This window comes from Microcaecilia unicolor, chromosome 8 (genome assembly GCF_901765095.1).
Source record: "Microcaecilia unicolor chromosome 8, aMicUni1.1, whole genome shotgun sequence".
NCBI classification, from domain to species: Eukaryota; Metazoa; Chordata; class Amphibia; order Gymnophiona; family Siphonopidae; genus Microcaecilia; species Microcaecilia unicolor.
In genome coordinates, this window is record NC_044038.1 from 63,347,794 (window position 1) to 63,364,390 (window position 16,597).

At 42.3% G+C, this 16,597-nt stretch overlaps 1 protein-coding gene across 2 annotated transcripts in view; it reads right to left on the reverse strand.

Moving 5' to 3' along the window:
- SRL (sarcalumenin) overlaps window positions 1–7,512 on the reverse strand; it is a 130,177-nt gene extending 122,665 nt beyond the window's left edge. For both annotated transcript variants that reach the window (XM_030211180.1, XM_030211179.1), the window contains exon 1: window positions 7,443–7,512. The gene's annotated coding sequence lies outside the window, so the exon portion shown is untranslated. The remainder of the gene's footprint in view (window positions 1–7,442) is intronic.
- Between the last annotated feature and the right edge of the window lie 9,085 nt (window positions 7,513–16,597).

Sequence of the window (16,597 nt, forward strand, 5' to 3'; positions counted from 1 at the left end):
TCCCGTCCTTATAGGTCCTGAGCAAGTAGGGTTCGTCAGATGCAGACAAGCAACTCATAATGTTAGGAAATTATTAGTGGCAATGGCGTCGTGTTTGGAGACTAGAGACTCGGCCATGGTGATCAGCTTGGATGCCGAAAAAGCTTTTGACCAGGTGCGCTGGGATTGGTTATTCCAAACACTGGGTCATATGGGAATACAGGGATGGTTCATAAAAGCAGTAGAAACCCTGTATCGTGACCCAGAGGCAAGGGTGATAGTGAATGGGATGAGTGAGGCAACATTTCCTATTTGGAAAGGTACGAGACAGGGTTGTCCTTTATCCCCCCTTTTATTTGTAATTGCATTGGAGCCTCTGCTCAGGACATTAAAACATACCAAAGAAATAGAGGGAATTAAAATTGCAGGCCAAGAAATAAAAGTCTTGGCGTATGCCGATGACTTACTGTTAACATTGACTAACCCAGATCACTCCTTAGATAAATTATTAGACAACATAGTCAAATATGGTCAGCTATCAGGCTTTAAACTAAATATAGGCAAATCGCAAGTCCTCGCCTTAGGGCCTAAAACCCGAACACTCACGGAACGCAGACTACCATTGCAATTGGCAGAAAGAGAGCTCAAATATTTAGGGGTGTATATTTCCTCTGATCTCACGAATCTGTATGAGTATAATGTCCGTCGGCTACTTAAGGGAACGGAGGGGAGACTGCGGGCATGGGGCCCCTTACCTCTCTCATTGGGGGGAAGAATTGCATTGTATAATATGATGGTAATACCCCAATGGTTATACGTACTTCAAACTTTACCATTGTATTTGAAAAGGGCAGATGAAAGGCAATTAAACGCCATGCTTCAACGTTTTCTGTGGAGGGGGAAAAGAGCACGTCTCCCCATAGAAACACTACAGATCCCAGTAGAATATGGGGGGTTGGGGCTCCTTAGCCTTAGGTTCCTAAATGTGGCTTGTGGCATGAGACATGTTAACGATTGGTTTAGACAAACACAGGAATACTCTAATACAGAGCTAGAGCATAGATTGACATTAGGGGTACACTTCAGTAATTATCTGCATGTCACTGGGGCAAGAATACCCAAGTTGTTAAAACCAACTCAGATAATACATGTAGCCAGGGCAGCGTGGAGGTGGATATGCAGAATGCACAAATTCTCCACAAAAACCACCCCATATTTGCCGATCTGTGGTAATGTAGCATTTCCCCCAGGGCAAATGTACTCAGTCTTTCGCAGATGGGATAAGAAAGGAATAAAATATTTATTACAGGTAGTTACAGAGGAGGGCCGAATGAAACCATTTTCAGACTTACAGGCAGAATTTGCCCTGCCGGACAGGGATGCATTTTATTATGGACAACTACACCACTATGTATCATCCTTACCGTGGGAAGACTTGGCAGAAGACGTTCAGAAGGAACTATCAACAGCCTTTTCGTTGAAGGCTCAGAACAAAGTGTCTCTTTCCTTTCATCACAGACACATAAGGGACACAATGCCGGAACTAGACTATGGGAAACTAGTAAACTCCTGGCAACAAGACTTAAATTTCATCATATCATTGGAAACCATCAAATCATACATTTTGTCTATTAGAAGTAGATCGGCCTGGCCAGCACATTGGGAGCAGCAATATAAATTTGTGCTTCGACTCTATATTCCACCAAGACGGGCCTTTCATATGGGACTCTCCCCTTGGGGAGCATGTTTGAAATGTGGATTTGGTGGGGCAACACTAGGCCACATGTTTTGGTCGTGTGAAGGCATATGCAAGTTTTGGAAATCCTTGGTGCAATATGTTTCTAAATTATGGAAGAGCAGATGGAAATGTGAACCGGCATTACTTTTTGGACAACCAAAGTTGGGACATCCGACCCCAAAAGGATACAAAATTTTCATTAACAAAGTAGTAATTGTGGCGCGGCAAGTTATCTTGCAGGAATGGTTGACATATAAATACCCCACATTGTCGCAGTGGCGGATACAAATGATGAGGTTGTTACGTCTAGAACGTATTGGAATAAAAGACATGGACACGAGCGCAGGAGAAGAATTACAACTGGTGTGGTCACCTTTTTGGAACACCATGACTCCCGCAGCCAGAAGTCAATAAAATCACCCGAACTGTTGGACTACAAGGACATTGAGGGAAGGGATTACCGGGGGGGGGGGGGGAGGAGGGAGGGGGGGAAGAGTAGAGGGATGGGGGGAGGGTAGAGGGAGGGTAACGGGAAGGGAAAGGTGACCTGTTGATGGAACAATTAGCAGTTGACAAATGTTAATGTTGTAGAATGTGTTTATTATTATAGTTGAAGCATGTAGATGCATGTCTTACAGAAATGCTCATTAATAATACTTTGAAACATAAGAAAAGGAGGGTGGGGGGAGGGGGGTACTATTCGGGAGGAAAAAGAAAAGAATGTAGACAATCTGACAAAGAATTGACAATTTGTTGTATTGGTTGAAATGCTATGAGTGTACATTTGGCGTTAATAAAGAGATTTAAACATAAATATTTTATTATGATGGAATGCATAACATTTTCTTGTCAGTTGTATGTGACATATTGATCTTTAATAAAAATGATTTCAAATATAATGAACTTGGTGAAAATCCACTGCTTGTTTATAGGATAAGCAGCATAAAATGTATTGTACTGTTTTGGGATCTTGCCAGTTACTTGTAACCTGGATTGGCCACTATTGGAAACAGGATACTGGGCTTGATGGACCTTCAGCCTGTCCCAGTATGGCAACGCTTATGTTCTTACGTTCTTAGAATGAAGGCATGGAAGTTACTATTGGACATAGACCCCCTCATTCTATAATCTGGGTGTGCATTCGTGTGCTAAGGTTATAGAATAGTTGCAGGCTACGTGTGCATGTTAATTGCCTAATGAAGTACAAATTAACACTAACATCCAATAATCACTGATTACTGGAGGTAAATGGCACTAATTGGCCCTAATTTGCAGTTACATGCATAACTTCACTAAGACACTATTCCATGATATTTAGCATCTAAATTCAATAGCACATAACTGCAAAAGGGTGTGGAAATGGGTGGGGTAGGGGCAGGGCAGGGACATGCAAGCACTTATTCTGCTAAACTTTTAGAACACTGTCCGTACATGTGTAAATGTTGCACTTAGATGCAAGCCTTTATACCTGCCGTAGAGCTAACATAAATGCGCACACCTAAAGTTGTGCATCTAACTGCTTAATTCTATAACAGAAATTAAGCACTTAATCAACATTATAATATTTGTGCTTAGGGTACACACTTTAAGGGTCTGACTTCAGGTGACCTGTACAGAATTACCCCAGAGATGCTAATGATTCATAATCATGAAACTCAGCTTACAGCCTTTGAAGGTAATTCTGTTGTTTATGTTTCATAGTCAATACGTTTATTTCTGTTATGAAAATCTGTCATAAAAATATGCACATCCTTCCTACATTATCATATGCATACTATTCAATATCAAATTCTTTCTAGTTACATCCTCCTCACCTCAAACTATGGGCAGTTACACACCTCCTTCCTGTGTTATCAAAAACACAATGCACTTAAGAGCTCTTAAGAAATATGAATAAGATAAGGTCATGGATTTGATATGCTGCCTTACTGTGGGTAGAACCAAAGTGGTTTGCATATATTATATGCAGGTACTTTCTCTGTCCCTAATGGATTCACAATCTAAGGGGAGGGTTAAGTGACTTGCCCAGGGTCATAAGGAGCTGCAGTGGGAATTGAACCCAGTTTCCGAGGTCCTCAGCCCATTGCACTTTATGTCCTTATGGTCTTAATTACTGGCTTTCTCTTTACTGGGCAGTTTGCTAGTCTGAAACTGTACAAAAGTTGACTTGAGGACAGTTCAGAAACAGGGCTAGTGTTACAGGGATGCAAACAGGGAATTGCCTCAAGCGACAGGGAGTCCCAAGTCTGATCAAAGCTGGAGGAGGAACAGACTGCTGACAGAATTTATTTTTTAAATTTAGTATTTAGCTCATGCCTTTCCAGTGGTAGCTCAAGGTCAGATACATTTAGGCACAGTAGGAATTTCCCTGTTCCCAGGGTGCTTTACAATCGTGAAGAGCAATTCTATAATTGGGCACGTGCACTTGCATATGGCTTGTGTGCATAAGTGCCAAACAAATCGGCACATATAGGCTTAAGTGAAACTCAGTGTAATTATCCCACTCTATGAAATTATGCCGTCCCTGCGACACTTTGTTCCATACTTTGTATCATTTCTGTGATACATCGTACCATACTGAACCTAATCTAAGTAATTATGTTATCTCTTTGATACATTGTTTCCATCCCTGTATTATCTCTGTGATACTTTGTACCACACTTTGTAAGCCGCACTGAACCTGCTATTGAGCGGGAAAGAGCGGGGTATAAATGCCACAAATAAATAAATAAATAAGTGAAACATGTAAGTGCCTTAGTGTGTAATTGCAAAGGGCATAAACATGGGCTTGTGTCCAAATTACACCTGTAACAGAAAGTCTGCAAAAGGTGCTCAAGAAGCACAGGGAAGATCCTCGTTAAACTAGTATCCTGCAAAGAGTGCCCTTTACAGAATACTAGCTTAGCATGGATTTTGTGCCTGTTTGGGCGCAGCCCTTATGCTTCCTGAAACCTGGCGTAAATGCTGACGTGCAACTAATGGCAGTTGGATCTGTAAATGACCCTATTCAATAACATTACATGTAATTTCTGGGAATGCCCCTGACCCGCCTATGCCGCCTATTGCAATGCCCCCTATGGCCACACCCCCTATGGCACGCCCCCTATGACCATGCCCCTTTTTGATTTGCACGCTATAAAATTAAGCACACATTGTATAGGCTAGGATGCAGGGTAGATCCGTGTGTAAACTCAAATGACCTGCCAATTAATATTAATTATTCATTGTTAACAGCTAGTTAACCAATTCGTTTATGTGCAGGTCTAGGATCCATGCCCAAATTTGGTTCAGGTTCAAGTTCTGTTTATTTGATTAACCTTTTAAAAGACGAATCTATCAAAATTGAGTACAATACATAAAATCAGAAGATTAGTACAAAAAGAATGCCAATAAACAATAAAAAATAAATAAAACTACTGAGTGTGCTACATCACCAGATCTTGGCTAGCAATCCCCCCCCCCCCCAACAAAAAAAGAGAGCACCTACCCTAAATACCTGTGTTGAAGGCCTCACAAAAAAAAAGTGAACCTTCAACAAACGCTTAAATTTAAGCTGAGAAGATTCTGTCCGCAAATACCTTGGTAGCTGGTTCCAAAGCATGGGACTCACCACACTACACATTGCACTGTGCATTGAACACAAGGAAATCTGATAAAAAGACAGAACCTCTATAGAATCCGAGGGTATGTGTGTTGCATGGCACACTTTAGGCATGCCCATTCATGCTTACCATTGACCTGATGTAAATTTAAGTGTGCCAATTTAGACTTACGCTAGTATTCCAATATGAGGTCTTGGTGCAGAGATGCTGTTATGGAGGGTTAAGTGACTTGCCCAAGGCACACAGAGTATCAGTGGGATTCAAACCCTGATCTCTGTGGTTTATCTAACTACAAGGCTACTCCTCCTTCCAAATTTCTGCCCTGGGCCTTGCATATCTAACATTGGCACTGGCCACAAATTGATAAATCAACCAGACATCCCTGTGGCTCTTGGAACAGAGCAGTCACACCATTGCTAAATCTGCGGGTGGATGCCAGCCAGCTATTTGTGCAACTGAACAGAACCTTTGCAGTGTTTTCCCCAGACTATAGTTTAATCCCTGTAACCATAGCCAACGATGGTTTTGGACTTCTCCACCTCTTTAACCTACCTGCTCATTACTACTTACTTAATAATTACTACCTGAAGCAATATTACTCAGTTTACACACAGAAGTATCAGGAGGCTGCCATGTCCCTCATTTCCCCATTCTTTCTACCCTTACCCCTTCCCAAATGTTTGCGGTTCACTAACACCCACCCCGTACCAGGTGTTCTATTTCTGGGTTTTGCTCCCTGCCAATGAGAGGCAACAGAAAAGCTGGGGACCCCCTGCACTATTCTAAAATCAGGGCAGTGCTGTTGATTAAAACTCTATGGGTAGATCACACCCTGCTTTAGAAATCCTGCCAGTGGAAACTCGGTCATCTCCGTTCTGGTGCCATTAAGAGGGGTGGAGAAATGCCCCTTGGACCTGTACAGTGGATTCCTGTTCCTTCAAAGTCTTTTGTTCTAGGGAATGATAAAGGATAGCCTTAAAAGGAGAAAACAGAGGCTGTGTCTCTTGTGTGACAGTGCTAGAAGGCAGCAGCTGTGACTGACTGTGGGGGGAGAAGCTAGGGAAGGATAGTGGAGTTGGGGAGAGGGACTGGGGGGGGGGAGTTGTTAGGGTTGTTCACAGCTCAGTGTCTAGTTACAAGGCTGTTTCCATACTTAGCTAGCTGACAGCAGCCTGGAATAGGCAGCCTTAGCCAGCACAGCTCAATGAGACTGAATTATACCAAGGACAAGCAAGGGTACTCCAAAGAGGATTGCACACCCCAACAAATACACTGCATGTTCTAAAATTAAACAATCAGAATAATAGTAATGATAATAAAAATCAATACCATATGAGTCACAATAAACTACTATTATGCCAAGTTGCTGCCCAGACTGAAAAGCAAAGTCTGTCTGCAAGACATAATTTAAAGCATATGCGTGCATCAGTCATGCATGACCCAGAACCATCACACATTACTGGGAAAAAGATCCAACGAAAGCAACCAAAGAGCTCCATCACCACTCAACATGTACCCTATTAACACTCAAGAACCTGTAATCCACTTAGCCTGCACATTAACCATGCCTTCTGCCAGTCCTAAGGAGGGGTGCAGGGAACTTCTCTTCCTCACCAGCCTCTACAGGCATTACAGCAGGGATAGCAGTGGTCTCCATTTTCTCTCTTTCTTTCTGCTGGGGTCATGTTACTCGTTCTGGTGAAGCCTAGTCCACATCTACATACAATTTCTTGTTTTATTTTTCCAAATGTGAAAGGGATTTGCTCTGGGGAAGATACTTCATTTTGCTTTTCCTTTTCTATGCACACATACTTACTGGGTCCCCCTTTTCTGCTGATAACAGCAAAACTCTTCAAACTGTTCCCTGCATGCTCCCATCCTACCCAAGTCCTCTTTTCTGTGTCTGGATACTGCAGCAGTAAGCACTGCAGGCATCTTTCCCTCTGAGCAGAAAAGCAAATGTAAAGGGAAAGAAGGGGGAGAAAGGTGGGACATGACCCAGTCAGCACTACAGGAACAGGGAAGAAACCCCAGGGTTAACAGAGTAGTGAGGTGGGAGTATAATGTTATTGCTTGTTAGGGTAAGAAAGTTTATTTTTGCTATTAAAGAAGAATCCTCTTACCTGCAGCTCCGAGGAGCAGAAGAGGCGCCAAGCAGCAGAACAGCCTGAGTCCCTTCATGGTGGCTGCCAGGAGCACTCTGCTGCAAGGCACCTCTATTTATACCACAACAGCAGGGTAGAAGAAGGGGACAGTTCACATACAGTCACTGGGGCAGGCTGCACAGCTCACCAAGGACATTCTCCTTTTCTTTCTGTGATGGCAGGAGTCAGGAAAGAAACCTGTCAAACCCCCATCAAAAGAAAGTTTGTTTATTAGATTCTTGATGTAAAGGATAAAGGGTTGAGGATTTGATATACTGCTTTTCTGTGGTACAACCAAAGCAGTTTACATATAACATACAGGCAGTTTCTCTGTCCCTAGTGGGCTTACAACCTAAGTTTTTGTACCTGGGGCAAATGGAGAGTTAAGTGACTTGCCCGATGTCACAAGGAGCTGCAGTGGGAATTGAACCCTGTTCCCCATTAGGCTATGCCTCAAAATAAGGTACAGTTGGCATTATTGTGTGGTTTATCATTTGCTACATAACTTTTCTCAGTACTCCTGGTTATCATCAGGATCTACTAAGCACAGGCTCTCCCACTACTCCTTCCTTATCTAGGCCTCATCAGGAACCCTCAAGCACAGCTTCTCTCACATTGGGAAAGGAAGAATTATGGAGCTAAGTATTTGGTGTGAATAGGAAAGGCAGCTTAAGTAGTCCATTTTCTGCCATCATGTTTTCTGTTTCTACGTGTCTACAGTGTGGCAGTTACGATTTAATGTACAACAATGTAATTATGCATCTGGAATTCAAAAACAGAGCGGATCAGTACGTGATGGTGTGGGAGATACTGATCCGATCAAACAGGAGCTGGACTTTTTGGGTACACATGGCTGATGATCTCTGGGCTACCAAAGAGTGTGGTGAAACGATGTCTGTTATTGGTGGGATATGACCAGGATAAACAAATGGGAAAAGCATGCAGAACTTGGCTTATGGAATTCTTTCCAAACCTTCAATGTGTCTTTCCCCCAGTTTTTTCCCCACATCAAATTTGGCCCCATTCCTTTAAATTTTTGGAGTTATTTCATTTTATGATAAAATACCTCAAATATATAAATAAGAGAATTCCAGAAGTCCAGGGACAAGCACAGAAGGCATCTAGAGATGGGGAACAAGATAAAGTCAGCAATAAAGTATGGTCAGCAGTGGTGTGTTAGGGAGGGGGGGAAAGGCATTTATTTATATTTGACTTATTCCTATTCACTGGGTAGCTAAGTATTAGGTATGGATAGGCAGCTTAGATAGTCCATATGGTCTTAACATTTATGTGCAGCAGGTCTTTCCCTGGCCTCAGAGGAATTAAAATCTAAGGTACTACTTCTCAACCCAGTTGTTAGAACACACCCAGCCAGTAGAATTTTCAGGATTCCATAATGAATATGCATGAGATGCAAAGTGCTTCCACTGCCTCAAATGTATGCATATTAATCTCATGCATATTTGTTGTGGATATTTCAAAAACTAAGGAGGCTGGGTGTGTCCCAAGGACATGGTGGGGAACTCCTGGTCTAAGGTTATACTTGGGGCAATGGAGTTATGAAGTGTTTCAGGGAGGTTTGCAAATGACATCCTGAATATGTTGGAAGATGTTTTATTTTATTTATTACACTTGTATCCCACATTTTCCCACCTATTTGCAGGCTCAATGTGGCTTACAAAGACCTGTTATGGCATCGCCATTCCAGGGTAAAAGATACAATTTGTGTTACAAAGAGATCAGGATAACAAAAAGAATTAAGCAAACAGTTATAGAAATAAGACATTCAGAATAAGGGTGAAGTGGTGATGGGTTGTGATTAAGTTATGGATTCTCGTGATAGGCCTTGTTGAAGAGGTAGGTTTTCAGAGATTTGCGAATGTCAGTTATTTCATTAATTGTTTTCAAGATAGTTGGTAGTGTATTCCACATCTGCGTGCTCATGTAGGAGAAGCTGGTCGCATGTGTTAGTCTGTATTTTAATCCTTTACAGCTGGGGAAGTGTAGATTCAGAAATATGCGGGCAGATCTTTTAGCATTTCTGGGTGGCAGGTCCACAAGGTCTAGCATGTAGGTCGGGGCATCTCCGTAAATGATTTTATGAACAATCGTGCAGATCTTGAACGCGATACGTTCTTTAAGTGGGAGCCAGTGTAGTTTCTCTCTTAGGGGTTTTGCACTTTCATATTTTGTTTTTCCGAATATGAGTCTGGCTGCGGTATTCTGGACTGTTTGAATTTTCTTGCTAGTCTGTTCTTTACAGCCAGCGTAGAGTGCATTGCAATAGTCCAGGTGACTTAGTACCATTGACTGTACCAGGTTGCGAAAAATGGTCCTTGGGAAGAAAGGTTTTACTATTTTGAGTTTCCACATGGAGTGGAACATCTTCTTAGTTGTGTTCTTCACGTGGTTTTCGAGTGTGAGGTTACTCCAAGAATTTTCAGTGTTTGATACGGGAAGGAAAAGTGTGGTGTGGTGTGGTTATGGTGGTGAATTTATTTGTGTTATGTTGTGAGGTGAGTATAAGGTATTGTGTTTTTTATGCGTTAAGTTTCAGCTGAAATGCATCTGCCCAGGAGTGCATTATTTGGAAGCTTTGGTTGATATCGTTGGTGATTTCCTTTAGATCATGTTTGAACGGGATGTAGATCTTGACATCATCTGCATATATATATGGATTAAGGTTTTGATTGGCTAGTAGCTTGGCTAGGGGTATCATCATTAGGTTGAAGAGGGTTGGTGAAAGGGGGGATCCTTGGGGAACTCCACATTTAGGTGTCCATGGGGCTGATATAGCCGCGTTAGCTGTTACTTGGTATGATCTTGTGGTCAGGAATCCTCTAAACCAGTTAAGAACGTTACCTCCAACTCCAAAGTATTGTAGGATGTGTAGTAGTATTCCGTGGTTAACCATGTCGAAGGCACTGGACATGTCAAATTGTAAGAGAAGTATGTTGTTGCCAGTTGCAATTGTTTGTTTAAATTTATTCATTAAAGTCACTAGTACTGTTTCAGTGCTGTGGTTTGACCGAAATCCTGATTGAGACTTGTGAAGAATTGAGTATTTATTTAGGTAGTTAGTGAGTTGTTTCGTCACTACGCCTTCCATAAGTTTGGTTATCAGCGGGATAGATACTACTGGACAATAGTTGGTTAAGTCATTTGTACTTTTCTTTGCATCTTTAGGTAAAGGAGTAAGTAGAATGTTTCCTTTATCCTTTGGGAAGAGACCATTTTGTAGCATGAAGTTCAAATGCCTCGTGAGGTCTGACTTGAGTTGTTGAGGGGCAGATCTTATAAGGTTGCTAGGGCAGATGTCTAATTTGCATTGTGACTTGGCGTATCTTTCAAGCGATTGTGAGATGTTATCGATCGAGAGTGTGTCGAAGTTGGTCCATGATCGGTTTGCTGGATATTCCCCAGGTATTGGATCTAAACACTCAAGGAGGTTTGTATAATTGGTTGTGTTGGTAGGTATCATGCGTCGTAGCTTTATGATTTTCTCTTTGAAGTAATTCGCAAGATTGTTTGCTGATGGGGTGTCTATGTTGTTAGAAGTAACCGGTAAGGTATTTAGTAGTTTGTTTACAAGTTGGAAAAGTTTATGTGTATCCTTATAGTATGGTCCGATTTTAGTTTTATAATATGATCTTTTAGTTTGTCTGATGGTATTTGTATTTTCTTTGTAGTTGTTTCCAGTCGTTGAGTGCAGAGTCGTCTTTTTTCTTGTTCCATGCTCGTTCTAATCTTCTGACTTGTGTTTTTAATTCTTTTAGTTCTTCATTAAACCATGGTATTGAGTTTTCTCTATGTGAGGTTCTGGGTTGAAGTGGTGCTATGTTGTCTAATATGATTCTGCATCTGTTGTCCCATTCGTGAAGAAATTGAGGTGAGTCTGTTGGTGCTGTCCATTCGTTGTTATAGAATTGTTGCCAAAATGTTAGTGGGTCTATTTTACCTCTCGTGGTGTAGGTTCGTTGTTCTTGTTTATGTTGTGACTGTCTTGTTCGCCAGTGAAGGGTGAAGTTAGCTTTGTAGTGATCGGACCATGGTATAGCATGTTAAACATGCGTTAGATCTGATGGAATCTTGGGACATGGCTTTTAAGTTGAAACTTAACAGGGATAAGATGAAATTCTTGGTAATACTTTATGGTATGGCTCCTAGTTATATGCTAGCCCTAGTGGAATTACCACTGCGCAGTGCTACTGAGAGGGTGAGAGACTACATTGTTCTCCATTTTTCCATTTGCAAAGGACTGGTTTATACATCAGCTCATGTTGCAGGTTTTCAGTATAATGAAACTAAATGGTGGAATGCTTTGCATAAAGATATTCATTATGATTCCTCATATGAGAAGTTTCCCCAAAAAATTGAGAACTTCTCTATATAAGAAATTTCTTCTGATAGATGTGACCTGAAAGTGGCCCGACTCTCCTGCTTTTTGCAGTCCTGCTGTTCTATTTAATAATTTATAATTTAATGTAACATCTTAATCATAATTATGTACTTTTCAACTGTATTTGTGATCTTTTGTTTAACCCATTAGTGCCCAATGTTCCCATATGGCTTGTTATGGGAACATTGGGCACTAATGGGTTAATCTATGTTAGCCACATAGAACTGAATTGATATTTGAATTTTTTTGTGGGATATAAATCTAATGAAAATGACCCTCACCTTCCCTGGTTCTCAGCTACTCCTCCATTCAGAGCTAGGGCCTGCAATCAGCCTCCACTTTCCACTCTAACTGCAGTGGGGAAGCAAACTCAAAAAGATTCCAAATCAACCACAGAAGGTCCCATGTTGGCAAACTGGCATGATGTGGCATGACCCAGCAGAAAATCACACCGACTAAAGCAGGAATTCCCAAATGTGTCCTGGGACCCCACAGCCAGTCAGGTTTTCAGGATCTCCACACTGAAAATGATTGAAATAAATTTGCACTTGCTGTGTTCCTAGTGCATACAAATGTATCTCATGCATATTCATTGTGCAGATCCTGAAAACCCAACCAACTGTGGTCCCCAGGACAGATTTGGGAAGCCTTGGACTAGGGAGATCATAGAAGAGTCTCCAACAAACTGAGAACTGATTTGCCTTCAATCACTCGCAGTGTCACGTTTAATCAAAGAATTGTGATCTCTACTTAATCATATATAATTAATCTGATTACTGAACCACCGAATTAATGCAACACTCTCCATTCTCACATCTTAGCAGATCTGAGAATTAATGCACATGGTGGTGAAGGTATAGGTGGTGCTTTATAAGAGGAGAACACAATGATGCTGGTAGATAGGGACAACTTGTTCCATGCAATCTGCCCTTTTAGACCTGCCAGCTGGGCTGCCCAGACTCTCCTCTCTCTCTATGTGTCTATTCTAAGCATGTGACCACTCCCCACTCCCTCAGTGAGAAAATATTTTTCACATTTTATTTGCCCCTCTCTTCATTTAGCCTCATCTGATGATTCCTTGTCCATGGACTTTTCATTCTATAAAAAAATACTTCCTTCTGGTACCTTATTTATTTATTTTTGAATTGCCCATTTTCTGATGAATAGGCAATACATAACTTTTTTTGTTTTTACAATCAATACAATCAATAATTTAAACAATCCAAAAGATAATTCAATCCACAGATAATTAAGAACAGATTCAAATACATTACCACATGCCTGCTAGATATTTAAATGTTTGTATCACGTCTTCTCTTTCCTTCTTATCATCTAACGCAGGGGTAGGTAATTGGGTTTTCAAGATTTTCACACAAAAAATGCAGGAACTCCAGGGCTTTTTTTGGGAAGGTACTTGGGGGTACTGAGTACCAGCACCTTCTCCACTGTCTGTTAAAATTGACCCATGGTCCCCATGTTTTAATGAAAGAGCTCAGACTCTACACACCAAGTCTGTCTTGTCATAGATTCTGTGACTGGTTGTAGGGGGCCTGGCTATTATGGGGTGGATCCCTCAATGATCACACCATCCCTGAAAGGTGGTCTGTCATTTGAGTACCGGCACCTTTTTCATTAGAAAAAACACACTGATGAGATCTATTTGAATGAAATGGAAGCAGTACATGCAAATCAATCTCATGCATATTCATTGTGGAAATCTTGAAAATCCAACAGTGTTGTGCCCTCAAGGACTGTGGTTGCTCACCCCTGGTCTAGCGAGTACATCTTTTGCTGCTTCATGTGAGATTTCATTTAACATAACATTCAGAGCTTCCAAATCTGTGGGTCAGGACCCCAAATGGGGTCACAAAACCCACATTTAGGGTCATCACGTAGGTGAGCTCTCCATAGGTACTTCATTATTCCGCACTTTTTGAGAGGGTCACACAATTTTATTTAACCACTATAATGGGGTCATGGCCACAAAAAGATTAGTAAGCACTCTAGTCTTTGAAAGTCCACAGGGCTCCATGACATGTCCTTCATTCCAACCCTGCTTAATCCAAAGTTTCCCTCAGACTGGCCACTAAAATTGACCAACTTAACAATGTTGAATGGGCTGCACAAGCACTGTGCAATTACATTATATTCTTTTTTTTTATTTATTATGACATTTGTATCCCACATTATCCCAAACAGAGTTCAGGTTCAATGTCGGTTACAATCCAGTTATAAGCAGGTACTATCTCTAACCCTAGGGGGCTCACAATCTTGGTTTTTGTACCTGAGATAATGGAAGGGTTAAAGTGACTTGCCCAAGGTCACAAGGAGCTATGGTGGGAATTAAACCCAGAATGCTGTGATCAAAGTCAGCTGAACTAACCATTGGGTCACTCCACTCCATATGCTAAGTGTCACTTAGTCCTACCACTGGGACTGCTGTGTCAATCAGCTAAGCGTTCTGAATCTATAAATACATCATTAATTTGGACACATGACAAGAGAGGCGAGCAGGAAAACACCAAAGTCACTGAGAGATTGCCAACACGTGAGCAGCTGCTGCGCAAACTATATTCTCATCCCTCTCCTCCTCCTCCTCCTCTGTCCCTCTGTCTCCTCCATCCTTCCTATCACTTTCTTTCTCCTTCTTCTTTTCCACATCTCTGTCACACAATCTCCTGCTCTGACTCCCCTCAGACTCACTCTGGGGCTGACGCAGTAGTGATCTATTCAGAGATTTACTCAGGATTCTCCCACGCTAATATTGCAGTTGATACTCTGCATGGTTTAAGCCAGTGATTCCCAAACCTGTCCTGGGGGAACCTCATCCAGTCAGGTTTTCAGGATATCCAAAATGAATATTCATATTTGCATACACTGCCTTCTTGGTATGCAAATCGATCTCATGCATGTTCATATGAATGTTCTGAATACCTGACTGGCTGGGGTTCCCCCAGAGCAGATTTGGGAACCTTTGGTTTAAGTGAACAGGAAAGGCTCCTGAGTCCTGCCCACTTAAACCACACTGAGCAAACACCTACCGACACTCGGCAGCGCTGAACCATGCCATGCCACTGAATATCAGATCCGACTGCTGCAGCACTGCCCAGGTACTGTCAGGGTGCTCCGGGGCGGAGTTAAGGAGGAGCCAGCAGTGATGCAGGCACTGGCCATATTCAGTGCCAGTGCCCATATACAGTGGGGGAAATAAGTATTTGATCCCTTGCTGATTTTGTAAGTTTGCCCACTGACAAAGACATGAGCAGCCCATAATTGAAGGGTAGGTTATTGGTAACAGTGAGAGATAGCACATCACAAATTAAATCCGGAAAATCACATTGGGGAAAGTATATGAATTTATTTGCATTCTGCAGAGGGAAATAAGTATTTAATCCCTCTGGCAAACAAGACCTAATACTTGGTGGCAAAACCCTTGTTGGCAAGCACAGCGGTCAGACGTCTTCTGTAGTTGATGATGAGGTTTGCACACATGTCAGGAGGAATTTTGGTCCACTCCTCTTTGCAGATCATCTCTAAATCATTAAGAGTTCTGGGCTGTCGCTTGGCAACTCGCAGCTTCAGCTCCCTCCATAAGTTTTCAATGGGATTAAGGTCTGGTGACTGGCTAGGCCACTCCATGACCCTAATGTGCTTCTTCCTGAGCCACTCCTTTGTTGCCTTGGCTGTATGTTTTGGGTCATTGTCGTGCTGGAAGACCCAGCCACGACCCATTTTTAAGGCCCTGGCGGAGGGAAGGAGGTTGTCACTCAGAATTGTACGGTACATGGCCCCATCCATTCTCCCATTGATGCGGTGAAGTAGTCCTGTGCCCTTAGCAGAGAAACACCCCCAAAACATAACATTTCCACCTCCATGCTTGACAGTGGGGACGGTGTTCTTTGGGTCATAGGCAGCATTTCTCTTCCTCCAAACACGGCGAGTTGAGTTCATGCCAAAGAGCTCAATTTTTGTCTCATCTGACCACAGCACCTTCTCCCAATCACTCTCGGCATCATCCAGGTGTTCACTGGCAAACTTCAGACGGGCCGTCACATGTGCCTTCCGGAGCAGGGGGACCTTGCGGGCACTGCAGGATTGCAATCCGTTATGTCGTAATGTGTTACCAATGGTTTTCGTGGTGACAGTGGTCCCAGCTGCCTTGAGATCATTGACAAGTTCCCCCCTTGTAGTTGTAGGCTGATTTCTAACCTTCCTCATGATCAAGGATACCCCACGAGGTGAGATTTTGCGTGGAGCCCCAGATCTTTGTCGATTGACAGTCATTTTGTACTTCTTCCATTTTCTTACTATGGCACCAACAGTTGTCTCCTTCTCGCCCAGCGTCTTACTGATGGTTTTGTAGCCCATTCCAGCCTTGTGCAGGTGTATGATCTTGTCCCTGACATCCTTAGACAGCTCCTTGCTCTTGGCCATTTTGTAGAGGTTAGAGTCTGACTGATTCACTGAGTCTGTGGACAGGTGTCTTTCATACAGGTGACCATTGCCGACAGCTGTCTGTCATGCAGGTAACGAGTTGATTTGGAGCATCTACCTGGTCTGTAGGGGCCAGATCTCTTACTGGTTGGTGGGGGATCAAATACTTATTTCCCTCTGCAGAATGCAAATAAATTCATATACTTTCCACAATGTGATTTTCCGGATTTAATTTGTGATGTGCTATCTCTCACTGTTACCAATAACCTACCCTTCAATTATGGGCTGCTCATGTCTTTGT